Source organism: Chlamydotis macqueenii, chromosome 11 (assembly GCF_036417535.1).
Source record: "Chlamydotis macqueenii isolate bChlMac1 chromosome 11, bChlMac1.mat, whole genome shotgun sequence".
Classification (NCBI taxonomy): Eukaryota; Metazoa; Chordata; class Aves; order Otidiformes; family Otididae; genus Chlamydotis; species Chlamydotis macqueenii.
Window position 1 is genome coordinate 15,062,433 of NC_141566.1, and position 15,170 is coordinate 15,077,602.

A 15,170-nucleotide genomic window follows, 5' to 3' on the forward strand; every position below is an offset into this window, starting at 1 on the left:
ATGGGGCCCCGCCCCCGGCAGGCCCCGCCCTGCCCGCCGCCATGTTAGGCCGGGCCGGGGGTGGTGGAAAAGAGGGTGAAGCTGTCCTGGCTTCGGTCGGTTCCCGGTCCCGGTGGGGATGTGGTAGTGGACCTGCCCCAGCCGGTCGCCTGGGGCCGGGCTGCCCTCCCGGGGAATGCCGGCGCCATGAGTATCCCAAGCCGGCCCGCGGTGCCCGGGCAGCAAAACCAGGGGAGGCCCAGTGGCGGGAGCGGGGCATTTTGCAACCGGCCAGGGTCTCCTCTCTTACGGGAAGCTGTTTTTAAGACTAATTTATCTCATCTAATGGTTTCTGAGACCTGACCCCTTTCCGAAAGGGCTCCTGCCCCCTCTCACGGCGCTCATGGCCGTTGACCTTGGGGCTGCTGCGCTTCCTGGCCTGCGGGCTCCCAAACGCGGTCTCCGATTCAGCGGGTGAACTCTCGGGCTCTGGAGCTCCAGCTCGGAGCGGTCTTGCCGGTTACCGACACAGGCTCCGACGGGAAGGGTCAGCGTGTCTCACCTGCTCGGAACGCAGAATAAAACTGGTAACAAGTGGAATGTACGTTCACAACCGTCTGATCATACAGCAGCACAGCTTAAATGGGGCGTGTTGTCTCCATAAGCTGTTCCTCTTGCTGTTGCCTTTGTTCTATATTCCTCTGATTTACTTAATGTGTTTTTATTTAATTCCTTTTATGCAGTGTCCACTACTGTCTTTTTTGTTTGGTTTTTTTTTTTTTCTGACTTGGGCTTTTAAGCCCTGTATAATAAAAATGCAGCAGCATAATCACCACCTAAGATCATTCCCAACTTTAATATTATTAATGCAACAAAATATTTTTGTTGCAAGCCAGGTGAATAATTAAGATTTATATTAAACCGTCCAGTCTGCAGGATTGCAAAATCTTTTAGCCATTACCAGAGTTTACCCATCAGTGAAATGAATGCACTTCTCTGGTGAAATAAACACAACAGCCATTAGTATTTTACAATAACATCATGAAACAATCCAGGACAGGAAGTAACATATTTTGTCTATTTAAAATCGTGGAAGACATTTTAAAAAAACCTCCCATTTTGCAACTTAGCCAAGATGCGTGTGTTAGCACTCATCTTTTTCCAAATACTTCCTTCTGCAGGTCTCATAGTTGCCAGTTCAGTAACAGTTTCAGTCTTACAGCCACAAATTACATAATATTACAGTTATTATATATAGAAATCATAATCTTGTCAGAATTTCTGAAAATGTATGCAGTGAAAACCAATAAAATTTTTTTTTTTTGTTTCTTGACAAGTGTCAATCAGCTCATAGGGTTTAACATTTATGTTTAAAAATACACTGGAATTCTTGTTTTTAAACAGACTATCAGACTTCAGCCTTCAGGATACATTCAGAAAATTATTACGTTTTTAGTGAATATTAATCAAATATAGGGTGTTTCTGATTTTGGAAACATGTCTCAGGAGAAGCAGCAGACATAAACATGCTTTAGAGATATTCAAATTAATGATAAACAGAATGGTCAAATTAGAAAAAACATAATTGAAGATGGCTAGACTTAGAAGCACATTAATTAGCCAAGTTGATATTTCCCAGTTCATCCAGCTTATTTACAAAGAAAGTTCAGAATCTCTAAAAGCAGATTTTAGGTTTCCCTTTGTAAGTTTGCCAAGATTCAACTTTGTTTTTTCTGTCACACACTTAATAATGTTTGCATCCACTGTCCTCCAGTTGAAAATCAGAAATTGTGCTGGTCTCCTTCCTCTTCCAGCCCTCTATCGCTGCAGCTTGCTTCTAGGTTGTTTTGTTATTTTAAAAGCCCTGTGTTAACTCCAATTCAATGTGAAAACTATTGTGTGCTTACGAGTAGGAGTCAGTTCTTCTGTCCTTGTTGCTAGTGCTTGATGCTTCAGAGAGCACAAACGCCACATCACTGACAGTTGTGCAATGATGTGCCCTTGAGAGAGATTATGCCCCATCCCAGACATTATTAAAGGTACGTACGTGCCATCACTATTTAACCAGCACTGGCATATGCAAAAATGTTACGGAGCTGCTTGATAAACTCACGGGTGCAGAGTTTTTTGGTTTGAGGCATGCACAAAGCCTGGCTTGGCACAGCCCTACTGCTCTTCTCACTGCCTTGCCAGCAAGGCTCTGTACTTCAGATGGATGAAAAAATTACTGAGAGGTTGTATATGAGCGTGCCCAGATGCCCTGTGCTGGGGGTAGACCGCTCATCTGGAATGTGGGAGATGGAGACTACTGCCGTGTGCGACAGTAACTAGAATTATTGCAGATCTGTGGGAAGTTCTCTCCGTTATCATTAGGTTGTTGTTTCTTTCGCTTTCTCCTTCTCAGGCTACTTTATTTTGCCTAAATAATTAATTACTTCGGGGATCAGAGGCAGACTGAGGTTGCAGTCTTTGTTATGATGCTGGTAGAGCAGGGAAAAGATGAGAGGAAAAAATCTGGATGAAGTCAGAAATACGGATGCAAAGACATAAGATGCAGTAGAGAATCTGCGACAAGTTTATCAGGTCAGTTTAAGTGTGATCTGAGGTGCAAAAAAAAATTCTGCTCCTGTAGCTAATGTTTGGTCCTCTGATTTTTCTACCTACCGTGAATTACCTAAAAGTATTGGCTGGTCTTCTGTTACATAAAATATTGCCTCCTTGCAGCACGAAACCTGAGAGTGGAGTCTGCAGATATGGAATGCTCCTGAATGACTCCGTCGTGGTTTTGGTTGCTGTGGTGATTATCCATCTGTTTAAATACTTTATATGGGAGATTCTCAACTCGTTTATCATGGAGAAGATTTTCTTAAGTTGTGAGAAACACAGCATTATTCCCAATTCCTGTGATTTTCATACCTGATTAGCCAAAAATTCCAGTTTATCTGCCGTAGGGTAAGGAGATTGGGTAGCATTTAGATACAGAGGGCATGGCACTTGGGTTCTATGTTCGCCGCCAGCCCACTATGCCTGTAACACTGGCACATGGGTGATGGTGGTGCAGCTGGAGGGGCTGGCTGCACACACTTTATGAGGGGGCCTCCTTTAACGAGTCCTCAGTCTGAAGCAGATACACGAAATAAATTGTGTTTTTACAAAGCTTGATAGGAAAAGAACTAGTGTGTGGACAGGAGAGAGCTAAACATTTTATATATGTGAGTTTTACCTCTAGCTCTTAATGCATTTAATTCTCAATAGTGAATATTCTTAAATGTGATACTTTGTTTTTCTTGGCAGTTGCCTTCTCCATGGCACAACATGGCAGATCCTCTGACTTTGAAGTAACTCAGGAAATGAAGTGACGTATCTGCATTTCCATTCACGCCCATGTTGCGTTGTTTTTATCTTGTCTTTCTGTGGAAAATGATTTGAGTTTTCTTTCCAACTAATACCAATTTATAAAAAAAGTCTTAAAATATTTTTTTTTTCATTTTAAAGTTCTATCAGAAGAAATAAAATAGTGCATTCAAACTACCACCTTAAAGCAGCATACATGTTCTGACTTGTCACAGAAGAAGAATTGCTCAACCTAAACTGTCCAAGCTGTTCTTGTAACTTTAATTCACCAGTAAAAGTTGTTGGTTTTTTTTTTTTTTTTGCTTGCTTATGTGGCAGCTTTTCAAATTTCCACCCCCCAGTGGCAGCATGCTGTATTCCCATTCCTTGTCACTAGGGACTTAAATGTACTAGTGTGTATTTTTTTGTGTCGGAGGTTAGACTGTTTGTTTTTATGACTAATAATGTGGACCTTGGGAGCCACATATCTAAGCACCGTTGAGGAAATATCTGGACCTCTGTTAAAGTGTAATCCCTTTCAGGGCATGCCTGTACAGGAGAGTAAAGACAGCTCGAAGCTCTCACTGCCTGTGCCCCACGCTGGCTGGAGGCAAGCCAGTTCCACCTTCAAAGTCCTTTGCTCAGCTCTCTGCCCATGCTGATGTGTCCCTGAGATGTGCCTGTGGACATGGTGAGCACAGCATGCCAGAGCACTGTATTTCCTGCAGAACAGATTTGGGGAAAATATAGCCTAAAGCGTAGCTGTCTAAAATACTAAACAAGGGCAGGTTTCATGCGTGCTTGTTCTTGAGAATAAGTCCAGGGAAGATCTAAGTGATCATTTGAGTCCCTCTTAGGGCTTGTACTGAGGGACTTTTGCCCAATGTGTGCTTGCATTACACTTCAGACAGGTATCGGTGTTCCCTTCCTTGCACTTGGTATCTTCTGGGAGCTCCTGACATATGCTTTGCTCGATGAAGCTGTATGAAAGAAGCCATAATTAAGTCTTAGACACTATGGTATTTATAATCATTTAGAAACCTCAGAGAGAGCAAGCATTTAGAATTTTATAGACAGTCATCATCTTTATGAAGTGTAGGATCTATTTCTGCGTTGTCTGTAGGATCCTGCTGAGAATCTCCATTGTCCTGCTCATTGGAAAGCTGCACACCCAGCATGGGCTCTGCTTCTTTCAAGGATGTGCGCATACATCTCTTATAAATAAGCAGTTATGGTTGTTTCATTAGACCTCTGTAACATCTCTATTTCATTTTCCTTCCAAAGATGTTTATTTCAGTGTTGACACGTATTTATAACGTCATCTCAAAAGTAAGAGGCTATCCTGTCAGATTTACAGCTATTATAAAACATGATGCTATCTGCATACAAATGGATGGTGGGAGGCTTACAGACATTTCCCCTATTATTAGTGCCTAAGGAAGCAATAAAATTTTAACATTTACCATTGGGAAACACCTGCAGAGATTAAATTAAAACTAGATTATATGCTTATCAGTTAAATGTTACAAAAGCAAACTCTTTAGAGATTAACATAAAAATCATTGTTATCAAAATCTTATTAAAAGCTTCACTTAATACAATCCATTTTGCACCTCCGCTGCTCAAGCGTTCTATGTGTGCAACTTATTAAGTCTTTGTGCAGCTGTACGGAGGGGAGGCAGGGCGGCCTCGCTGGCACCTTTGCTATCGTGTTAGCAAATGCCTACCCTGATATTTAGATTTGTCTTTAAAAGCTGACCACAAGCACCATTTGGCCTTCTCTTTCTGATCCTGGCCCCTCTCTGAAGGGCTCTCCACATTGCACGCTCTGTTTCTTGAGCATGGTGCCAAGGCGTGCTCCAGGCTCTCTCATGGAGTTCTGCTGGGAATTACTCTGGAAACCTTTCGCCCTTCCTGCTGAACTCGTTCCTTATTATGGTCAGCAGGACAAAGACAAAGGATTTTAAAAAGGCTAGAAGTCGAGAACAAGAAACTGTTGTTGCTGCTAAGCAGATGGTCTCATGCTTAGTGCGTGCAGCCTTTGGTATGCTGCAAGCACACTGCAGAAGAAGAGATCTGGGAGGTGAACAGGCTGGAGTTGATCTCTGACCCGAGTATTTTAAAAGCTTCTGGATTTGGGCTTTGCCGCCACTGATGATTGAGAAGTTTACAGTGCAGAAAATCTACGCGCACTGACTTGAAGAGGACACCATCAGCACAGATCCTGCCTGTACTGGATCTGCACACACAGTGGAGAGTTTATTTCTCCATCTGGTTTTATGGTGACCCCTTCAACTCAAGGCATTAGAAGCAACCTGCCTTGGGCATTTTTATCAGAATATGTGTGGGAGGGGACAACTCAGCAACAGCCACATCCTGAATTGCTTACAGAAGGCCCAGACCAGAAAAAACTTTGATTGTTTAGATCCTACTGAATTTGGTGGATCTGGAGAGAGTGACACTAACAAGAGATTGAGATTATTGTTGAGATGATTGTAAAATAACTGGATTCATGTCGTTTTCCAGAAGACAAATTTAGAGGGAGATCAGGGAGTATCAGACCATGGTTTCTTGAAGACGTTTATCCTGAAGACAAATTTGATGTAGGGACCTCCTGTCCATTTTTTCCCAACCCCATGCCATCTCCTCTGTTCTGTTGGCACAGATCGTACAATTTAGTTAAGTGAATCAGGGGTGTGGGGGGAATCTAACTAAAAAAAAAACCAACAACTTTCGTTTATAAAAATATACAAACTAACGCACGGACCAGTGGGGTGGGAGATGCAGAGCCAAAGCATAGCCAAAGATCAGAGGAGTAGCAATAGCTGGAACTTGCTTTGCAGGGAAGAAAGAAGGTCTGTGCAACCATGGCCTAACATTTTAAGTAATAAGAGTTTGCTGGCCCAGCTGATATTTCACTGAAATAGGTTAGGGAGTGTTCAAACAAGTATATCCAGATCAGAGGGGTGGTAACCCATTGCAGGGCAATGCTCACCAGCCTCTGGGCAGGCTGGGGGAGGACTCTGCTGTCAACACAGCTGGATTTGGGAGATGTGTGTCCACAGACAGACTGCCAGTACTGTCGCAGCCTAAACCAGTTTCGCCGTTTGCCTCCCTCTCCAGAGCAGCGTGTCTCCTTGCGCAGCTGGCGCGTGCAGCTTGCCTTCCCGTCTGCCTGGAGGGGCGAGTTGTACATTAGCATTTTTATAACAAGCTTTCTTTTGAGAGGACATTTCTGGTAACTTCAGCAGAAGCCGTGGGTGCATCGAAATACTGGGTGTGAGCCTGCGTGCTGTCATTTTATTTGACAAATTACAGTATTTAACTTGGAAAGGCCTGCTCATGTCTCCTACTCAACTTTCAGGCTCTGAGCAGGGTGAATTACTGACATGGGGATTTAAGATTTCATTGTTCAGAAATGATGTGCATTTTCGTATGTAGGTATCTATATCCAAGATGTAGAAACTACTTAACTGTAGTCTGAATTTTCCATAGTCATTATGCTAAGTAATTCACTTCTACTGCCACTAGAGGTATAACATTCACTTGAGCAAATACCAAAGGACACATTTAGTTGGAAGCCTTGTCCATATTAATATTTCATTTTTTCAAATAATTTTTTTTGATCTAGGTTTTTTTGGAGGCTTCAGCCTACTTTGCCTATTCCTGTTGGGTAGTCTTTCTTTTATTGAACTACAGCTGACTACTTGTGAGATTAAACGCCACTTTGTGATTAAAGGGTACAGAATGGAGTGCTCATTTAAGCTAAAAAAAAAATTAAAAGCTAAATTATAGTATCAGTCATTGTATCAATCATCTGTGACTGCCTCATCTGCAAGCTTGTACAACACATTTGTAAATCTCATTTCACATGGCTTGTTGTTCTGGTGCAAATTTACATTTATTCTGAAATGCAAACATAACGCAATTTATTTTAAATTAATTTCCCTCTTTTTGGTGTGACGACCAACTCTTACTCAGATATAACCTCCCTTTTGAAACTCATGAAAACATCAGTGGGGACAGGGATAGCCACAAAGCTCCCATCTGTCTGGTGGGAGAGGCAGGAGAGTTGCTGTGTAACCTGGGGTTTAATCGCGGACCTACGCAGTCTGAGTGCAACAGAAGGGATGGCTCAGCTCAGTGGTGGTGGTTTTTTTGGGAGGAGGCAGAGGCTGGTTAAATTACACCTAGCTACAACCTTGTTGCAGCACAGTCTCTGTCTGTTTGAATTCTGTAACCTTTCTTTCAAAATTTTCTGATGTGCCCAGAGCAAGGCTTCCAGCTCAGCGCTGCCTGTGCAGAAGAGCTGGGGCATGGTGGGTTGCTGTGGGAACTCCTGCTGCGCCGTCACAACGCTGGGGCCGTTGCAAGCTCTCCCACTGCAGTCAGCATGGCCCACTTTGGCTTCCCACTGCATTTCCACATGCTGCTTTTCACCTCCTCCTCAGCTCTGCCCGGTGAGTGCAGCCCAGCCAGAAGCCAGCGTGCCAGCTCAGGAGCGAGCATGGGGAAAGCGAGGTGACGCGAGCTCTAGTCTGAGCTGCAAACCTCTTTGTGGAGAGTGAGCCCCAAAAGCAGTTTTTCTGCCACGTTCTCCTTGCAGGACTGCATCCACCTCACTCCAAGGAAAAATGGAAAAACCCAGGAAATTCCATTATGACCCCTGGAGGAGAGATCTCTTTCATTGGTTTCATGAAGTTTAGTTTGTTATTTGGGGTAAAATTGCAGTCTTCAGAAAATAAAGGCAAGATGGATAGATTGAAATGTCTGTGTAATTTAGAATCGATTGCACTACAGTATGGTATACATTGTATTTATAGGCACTGTGCTACGTGTCACAGTAAAATCATCTTGAAGGGAAAATATTGAAACAAGACAGCAGATGCTCTCAGAATTTTTGCTTTTCCCCTAGAATGAAATTTTGACAAAATTATTGATTGCTTGAAGCGTTTGATTACAGTAAAAGTGGCCTTTTGATGGGAAAGGTGTTTCCAGGATAAGTGAAGCATAGATCCTCGTAAAACTTCTGGCCTGTTGCAGCCTTTGGGTTGCACCTTTCCCCAATACAACGGTAACAGCACAGTTTGGTATAGACAACACTTATAGACACTTACATAGACAACTATAGATATTATACCCAATGTATTCTTATTTTTAGTTTCTTCTTACTTTTTGTAGTAGTACTGATAAATTCACCAGAGTTGTCTTACACTCACAAGAGATTTTTGATTAGGAGAAACTGTGTACAATTGGGATGGTTTGGATTATAGTAGGATAAAAGTCAATAAAGTAATACCACTGAAATTACAGCAATGTGAGATAAAAATCGGTTCCACTGAATTTGTGGAAAACAACAGCACTGCTATCTGACCTTACTGCTGTCCTATGTACAGTCATTAGCAAGACTGTGCCGTTTATTTACAGCTTTCCCCTGTTGCACACACAATCTTAGCCAGTAAATTCCATTGTGGAAGTATTTTGAGTGCAGTTCACTGGAGCAGTTGGTTTAGAATAATGTTACCAACATACCATCTCCCAAAAATCAAGAAAAAGGGTGACAACCTTTTATGCTTTGTCCACCATTTTGATAACTCTTCCCAATGATACAGTTTAGTGTCAAGCTGACCTTTATGGTTTTCACAGCTAAGGCAACAGTTGCATAAAAAGGATGAATGAACAACAACAAACGAGGGCTGGGATCATATAATCTGAAAACTGGAGCTGCACGCATTCGTACTGTACCATTTCAGTAAGCAGGCAGCACCAAAGAGTGGTTACAACTACTGACTGTAGGGAAATAGAGGGTTTGCTCTCATTTCTGCCTTATATTCCCTGCATTGCCCTGTGTATGTCATTTAAGACCAGACTACAAATGTTGCCTAATGTAAATGAAAAAGGCAGAAGGTGTAAATTTTTTTTTTTTTTAAATCGAACTTGTAACCAGTAGTCAAAATTATGCCTGTTGGTGAAGAAAAGGAGGCACAGAGCAGTCGTGGTGATTTGCATTGACAAAAGTGCCTTTGACTCCTTCTCCTTCAGTGAATGAAAATAAACTGCTTATACCATATGAGGCATGTTGGATGTGAGTTAGTTTATATGAATATTAACAGCTGGGATTAATATTTGTCACTAAACCAAAACATTGGCAAGTATGGAAGTAACAGGAAGTGTCACTGTTTCTCAGTCTTGCTGGTTGTTCATGCTCCTCTCTATTTTTTTTTTTTGCTGAGTACAAAAGCCTTGACTTTCATACAAAGCAATAGTTTAATTATTATTAGAGCTGCACAATGTGCCCGTGACTATGGTTGGGCAGGAAGGTTTCACTTTGTTCTGATCCTAAACCAGATCAGGGCTCTTCCAGAGAGCTTCTTCCAGTATGGTGATACTTGGATTTAACTGGGCCCTGAGAAACCCAGGACAGATGTTGGACTTCTTTTGGGGTGGACATCTGGGATGGCTTAAGCCACTGGATAAAATTCTGGTCCCCTCAAGGGAGTAGCAAATAGTCCCTAGACTTTGAGGCCAGAAATTCATACTTTCTTTACAAGTTTATCTGAAAATAGACATGTTTGTCCCTCCCTCCTGGGATTCAAAAGGAAAGGGAAGCTGTTGGAGAAGCAGCAGGTTGGTCTCGATGCCGCTCAAGCCCACTGAGTTTTCAGTCAGCTGCTGTATTTGAGGCCTGCCTACTTCTCATTTTAACCGTTCTTTGAATATTTTCAGAACTAGCAGTGCAGAGTATTGGCATTTGTGAATCTGTGAGGTTTGCTAATGCGGTTTGCTTCTAGTTTCATTGACCTTGGCAGCAATAAACAAAAGTGTTTTCAGAGGGAGGACTGAGTTTCTCTATATGTTTGTCGTGCTCATTCTCAGTTCTGGATTTTTTTCTACTATTGTCTGTTAAAATTTGTTTTATGACACAGTGACTGATGCTGAAATCCTCCGATGTCTTTTGGAAATGCAACAGAAGCAATTCCCAGCCCATGTCACAGGAAATTTGCATGTTCCTATGAATAAAAATTAAGATGAAATCAGGATGTGTGGGAAAACCTGGTTGTGACAGAATCATTCCCGGCTGCTTTCTTGGTTGGACAGCAATCACAAAGTGAGAATTTTTACCAAGCTTGTATAAATCCTCGTAAGTGGATTTTGGCAGAAGGCAGGATGTGGCCACTGCCAGCTGCCTTGCTGAATTATGTGTATGTTCTGTACCTCTGTAAAACTAATGATTAGGCTATGAGGAGAAAATAAATCTCAATAGGAAAGAACAGTTAGCAAACCCCTGAAGTCTGTTGTCTGTAGAGTTCAATTTCTTAGATGGGCTTGTTTTATTTTAATGGTGTTAGGGAAAAGCTCCATTTTGAGACAGAAGGCGTAGCGTAGACCTGGTCTATGAAATTAGATAGTGCTCTTTTGCCTTTTGCCTATCGACTGGGAGAAGGAGCAGCTGAGTATAATGCTTGCACATGGGCAGCTCTGTGTAGTTTGTCAAGAGAAGCTTTGAAAAAGATAAGATTCACATTTTGTACTTCAGCAAAGCATTGCACTGCCTGCAAGAGTTTCCACGCTATACTTGCGGCAAGTACAGCAGTTTTCTGTGGTGTTTCTACAGCACTGCCCTACCTTATTTTATGGCCCTCCCTGCTTGCCACATCACCAGCTCCCAGTAGCCAGATGTGCCGGTCCTGGAGCCCAAAGGCAAAGGGTCCACAGGACAGCTTTCCAGGTCTGTGTAGGTGAACTGCAGCTGCACAAGATGGGAAGTAAGAGTCCAGCTGCATAACAAATATCCTTTGCTGCCTTTTTTTTTTTAATAGTAAACAAGTAAGAAAAATACTATGGTTGTATCTGGTATGCAGCAAGGCTATAAATTTGAATTTACTTACCTTCTAAGCTCTCTACATATCCCTTATTTGAGCAGAGGTTTGCAAACATGGCCATGGGAGGGTTCAGGGGTAATTGGCTGGCAGCCTGGGGACTCTATTTAATTAGCAAGGAATGCCCTGGCTGGAGCTGCATTCCCTGGCAGCCCCAACCCACATAGCTACAGGTGCTGTCCTGCTCTCTGTCCAGGCCCAGGGACTGCCCTTCTTCATGGGCAGCACTGCTCCTTGCAGCTCGTGCCACGTTCGGAAAATGCTTTGTGGTGGGTATCACTATCAGAGCAATAGTCTTTCTGTTTTCTGTTTATTGCTGTGCCGGAGATGCAGGCAGTATCCTTGGATCTAGGGTCCTGCTGCTCTCTTAGTTTTATTACAGATAAATCCCTGGTTGTCAAAACCTTGGTGGATTCCCTTTTTTTTTTTTTTTAATGCTTCTGTTCGATTAACCATTGCAGGACAGCTGGGCCTGAGCCTGACGAGCATCAGCTGCTGATCTCCCTGAGTTCATCTGGAGTTTCAAGTGATTGATACATCTGAGAATTAAGCTCACATTGCACCAGGCTGAACTGCCTGGGGCTAAAATACCCACAGTCAAAGCCCATTAACTGAAATGTCTATGTTTCACTGAAATTCTCTTTGGAGGGCTGAGGCTAATTTTTCCTTTGTTGTCACTGTTCTGAAGTGTTGTGCTTTGATGCACTGAGATTTAATGTACTGTTATAAATATTTTTTTAAGTAGTCTGATGGCCAAAGAATCTCTTTGGTACTCATTTCTAAATCAAAAAAGTTAACTTCTATTTTTATGGTAATTTTAGTTTTTCCAGGTGACTGTGGTTGCCTGTGATGCGATTCAGGTAAGCTCCTGTTATGCGTATCAAAGGGTAATTTATGGTTTCAGTTTATTCATTTATGCATTTTGTGTAATTGTGGCTCTTCCTAAAGAACAACAGGAACCTTGCTAGAACTATGCTTCTCTGTGCTTGTTTTTCTTCTGATCTACACTTTTTTTTTCAAGACTACTTTTCAAAGTGTTTTTCCCCTGTTTTGCTTTCATACATCCATTCTCCTGTGGTTTTTGTTTCTCCCCTGTCTGTGTTCCTTAACGTGTGTGAGCACTGAGGAGAGCTGAGCACCTGGAGAGGGGTGAAGTGTCTGTGAGTTCTCAGTAGGAAACTCCAGAGAATTGGCACTGAGATACTGACCCTCAAAGGGCACAGTCCAGTATCAGTGACTTCCCAGGAGAACCATGTTAGCAGGGGTGCTGCACAACTTAGGACCCCCTTGCCTCGGCGTGGGGTACCGCTGCAAGGTACTGCTTGCCTTATATTTTTTGTTTAGTGTGCTCCAAAGCTGGGGATACAAGTGCTATGGAAACCTTGAGTCATCAGTGGCTCATCGCAGATTTCCAGTGTGCTGGACCGTCACTAGGCTTTCATGTCTTCCCCCTTGAATTTTCAGTCCTGTTTCCCTTCTTGTGTGTATGAAAAGTCTGTGAGTCTGTGCCCAGCACGGATCACCCACCATGTCCTTTTCCCTCCTCTCTTCTCTGCTGCTTTCTCCTCTCTTTTCTGCATTGCTGCTGGATGAGAAAATGAGGGAGCAGGAGGTGTGTGTGTTGGGAGGAACTGGGAGATGGAAGGGGGTAGCAGGAGAGGGGAGGATGCTGCAGGGGGAAGGACAAGCTGCCCATCCTTGGCTCGGGGATGCTGTAGAGTATGTGTTGTGCAAGGCTGGAGAAGTGTTGGGGTGATGAATGAGCATGTTGTGACATGGGAAATAGCTGGCATAAACTCCCAGTTCAGTTATATTTTCCTTGCAAACACAATGGGTTTAGCTGAATAAGGAATAACTGAAGTTTCAAAATGTTTCTGACTCTGTTCTGAAATTGTTTGGAAAAGAATTGGCATTATTATAGCGTGTTTTTAAAAAAGGCTGGGCATAGTCATAATTGGAAATTCTTGTCTTTTGTAAATGTTGGTTGCTTATAAAATCTTTTATTGGAGTTACTATTTTTAAAAATGAAACTGAGTGACTTCAGGGTGGAGTTTCTGGTTTTTCCTTTTGTTTGTTTGTTTTTCCTTGCTGTCTGAGGTAAATTGTTACTTTCACTTGGCTAAGGAGAGCAGTTGTTTGCTTGCCTTGTCTTTTTTTTTTTTTGTAGATAGTACCAAATTATTATTGAAGACTGGGGAGCTTTTTGACCAAGAATGGAGGACAGCTGCATTTTCTACCCTTTGAATATGAGATACAGGGGCTACAATAAAATACCAAAACATAGGATTAAAATTTTCGGGTTTTTTTAACCTGAGATTTGCACTTCACTAGAAAGACCTAGTGCAATATTCTCTCCCAGCACAACTAAGTGTGGTTGCTTAGGGAAATGGTGGGGAGGGTTGGATTGTGAAACTCTGTCAGAAGCATCTCCTGCCCTGGGAGGAAGCCTGCTGGAAGATGGAGAAGAGCCAAACAGGAGAACGCAGAGAACCATTCACTGCTTGTTACTGATGTGCAACGCTTGGTCTCAGCTCAACGCTGAACAACAGGAACTGCCACCCTGTTTCCAGCAACAGCCAGCAGCAGATGCTTAGCAGTGAAGGCCCAGAAGGCCAACCGCATCCTGGGCTGCATCAAGAGAAGCGTGGCCAGCAGGTCAAGGGAGGTGATTCTCCCCCTCTACTCTGCCCTGGTGAGACCCCACCTGCAGTACTGTGTCCAGTTCTGGAGCCCCCAACATAGGAAGGACATGGAGCAGCTGGAGAGGGTCCAGAGGAGGCCACGAAGATGATAAAAGGGCTGGAGCACCTCTCTTATGAGGACAGGCTGAGAGAGTTGGGGCTGTTCAGCCTGGAGAAGAGGAGGCTCTGGGGAGACCTTATAGCGGTCTTCCAGTCCCTCAAGGGGGCCTACAAAAAAGATGGGGATAGGCTGTTCAGTAGGGCCTGTTGTGATAGGATGAGGGGTAATGGTTTTAAAATGGAGGGAGGTAGATTTAGATTGTAAAAATTTTTTTTCCTAATATCCAATGCGAGTTGTAGAACACTGGCACAGGTTGCCCAGAGAGGTGGTGGATGCCCCGTTCCTGGAAATGTTCAAGGCCAGGCTGGATGAGGCTCTGAGCAACCTGATCTAGTCAGGGATGTCCCTGCTTCTTGCAGGGGGGTTGGACTAGATGACCTTTAAAGGTCCCTTCCAACCCTAACCATTCTACTATTTTATGATTCTAAAAGGCCGCATAGCAAATCATCCTGACTTGATGTCTCCTCCCAGCTTTGGAAAATCAGCTGGGGTAAGGGTTTGAAAACCCAAAAGTTTCACCTAAGCTACTGTGTTTATTTGCTGTTGATCACGCTGTCCCCCATGAATTTGTTTAATGCCTTTTAAAATCCATTTTCAGGCTCCACAACCTCCTGAGGCACCAACTGCCACAATGCAATTATGGAGGGTATGAAAGAGTACTTCCTTTTGGGTGTGTTTGTTTTAAACCTACCGCTTAATGACTTTGTTGGATGCCCCCTTAGCTTTTGTACTGTAAGAGAAAGTGAACAATTATTCTGTATTTACCTTCTCCATTTGCCATTTTATAGGCTGCTGTAATTTCCCTCTGCAGTCATCTCTCCTCACCCCCCAACCTAAAGAGCTCTTGCCTATTTAATTTCTTCTTGCAGTGAAGCTGTTCTGTGTCTCAAAAAAAGATAAATGTGGGCTTTTTATTACTCTTCTCCTTCTTTTACCTCTCAGACAAAAGTGTCAAGGAAACCTTATACAGGAATGCCATAGTTAAAAGATTCTTTGGTGCCTCTTTGTGCCAAAATAATTAGCTGTCAGCTCTAAGAAATTGCCAAAAGCTTGTGAAAGGATGTGAAAACTTTGATTTTGTAACCTTCTCCAGTTAGAGCTTGTATTCATATCCAAAACTAGGTAAGAGCACGTAGCAAATAAACAGGAGAAGTGCCTGGATTTGAAGTTCTCCTT

The 15,170-nt window shown here is 42.9% G+C and overlaps 1 long non-coding RNA gene across 4 annotated transcripts; it reads left to right on the top strand.

The window, feature by feature from the left end:
• Positions 1 to 42: 42 nt before the first annotated feature.
• Positions 43 to 14,095, top strand: LOC147599405 (uncharacterized). Of its 4 annotated transcripts, none has more exons than XR_015259684.1 (6): positions 43 to 580; positions 2,704 to 2,776; positions 3,274 to 3,334; positions 3,855 to 4,003; positions 6,944 to 12,052; positions 13,360 to 14,095. It is a non-coding gene; the product is annotated as an uncharacterized LOC147599405 (long non-coding RNA). The 4 variants fall into 4 exon arrangements; XR_015259682.1 differs by lacking the exon at positions 13,360 to 14,095 and having other exon boundaries at positions 6,944 to 7,461; positions 7,584 to 13,349; XR_015259681.1 differs by lacking the exon at positions 13,360 to 14,095 and having other exon boundaries at positions 6,944 to 13,349.
• The last annotated feature ends 1,075 nt before the right edge of the window (positions 14,096 to 15,170 follow it).